Source organism: Lottia gigantea (genome assembly GCF_000327385.1).
Source record: "Lottia gigantea unplaced genomic scaffold LOTGIsca_146, whole genome shotgun sequence".
NCBI classification, from domain to species: domain Eukaryota; kingdom Metazoa; phylum Mollusca; class Gastropoda; family Lottiidae; genus Lottia; species Lottia gigantea.
The window spans coordinates 230,082-231,684 of NW_008707735.1; the positions used below are offsets into that span (position 1 = coordinate 230,082).

Below are 1,603 nucleotides of genomic sequence, written 5' to 3' on the forward strand. Positions count from 1 at the left end.
AGGTTCTAGTGATATGACATAGCTAAGGTTCTAATGGTCTAGTGATATATGACATAGCTAAGGTTCTAATGGTCTAGTGATATATGACATAGCTAAGGTTCTAGTGATATATGACATAGCTAAGGTTCTAATGGTCTAGTGATATATGACATCGCTAAGGTTCTAATGATATATGACATAGCTAAGGTTCTAATGGTCTAGTGATATATGACATCGCTAAGGTTCTAATGATATATGACATAGCTAAGGTTCTAATGGTCTAGTGATATATGACATCGCTAAGGTTCTAGTGATATATGACATAGCTAAGGTTCTAATGGTCTAGTGATATATGACATAGCTAAGGTTCTAATGATATATGACATAGCTAAGGTTCTAATGGTCTAGTGATATATGACATAGCTAAGGTTCTAATGGTCTAGTGATATATGACATAGCTAAGGTTCTAATGGTCTAGTGATATATGACATAGCTAAGGTTCTAATGATATATGACATAGCTAAGGTTCTAATGGTCTAGTGATATATGACATAGCTAAGGTTCTAATGGTCTAGTGATATATGACATAGCTAAGGTTCTAATGATCTAGTGATATATGACATAGCTAAGGTTTTAATGGTCTAGTGATATATGACATAGCTAAGGTTCTAATGGTCTAGTGATATATGACATAGCTAAGGTTCTAATGGTCTAATGATATATGACATCGCTAAGGTTTTAATGGTCTAGTGATATATGACATAGCTAAGGTTCTAATGGTCTAGTGATATATGACATAGCTAAGGTTCTAGTGATATATGACATAGCTAAGGTTCTAGTGATATATGACATAGCTAAGGTTCTAATGGTCTAGTGATATATGACATAGCTAAGGTTCTAGTGATATATGACATAGCTAAGGTTTTAATGGTATATGATTTGTTATACAGCAATCTAATAAAGTTTTGAAAATGGACACCAGAACAAATTCTGGATAAATGAAGTTGCATGTATTAATCTTGAAAATTTAACAGAAATGATTGCTAATCTAAATACGGTGATTAAAATACTGAATCCTGTGGTTTCATTTTTGTTTTCTCTATGTGAACAATTAGAGTAAATTGTTGATGAAATTTTATTAGATAAAAGCTACCATGTTAAATAGAATGAATGAAAAATAATAAAGGAATTACTCTCTTTGAGTAAATATTACAAGTTCAGAGTAGTTCTTAATACAATATATCAAAATTCATGTTAAACTAGAAAATACAATAGAAAATACTGCAACTCCAAATACAATGAATAAAAAATAAGAAAAAGGTTTTAATGAATTACTGAGGTAATAAAAACCGTTCAATTTGTTTACAGAATCGATTCCAATCTCCCTGAAACTCTGCTAGTCTTAGATTAAAACATTCAGACGACGTTTAATACAATATGGCGCCTTGTGTCAATAACCGACCAATCACATTGATCCTTACAAAAACACTTGAACCACTCATATTGTCTCTTACATAAACATGTCTCTTAGTTAATTTGATCAGGGTCAAAGGTCAATACCTTAGTGTTTAAAGAGGCAGTATCTTTGATTTGAGAAGATGAGGGGGGGGGGGGGGGGTTGAAG

The 1,603-nt window shown here is 32.2% G+C and overlaps 1 protein-coding gene across 1 annotated transcript in view; it reads left to right on the forward strand.

Annotated features, from left to right (window-relative positions):
- The window catches only part of LOTGIDRAFT_91354 (hypothetical protein), a gene marked incomplete at both ends in the record, with an annotated part of 43,857 nt that overhangs the window by 2,214 nt on the left and 40,040 nt on the right, over positions 1 to 1,603 (forward strand). The window lies entirely within an intron of this gene.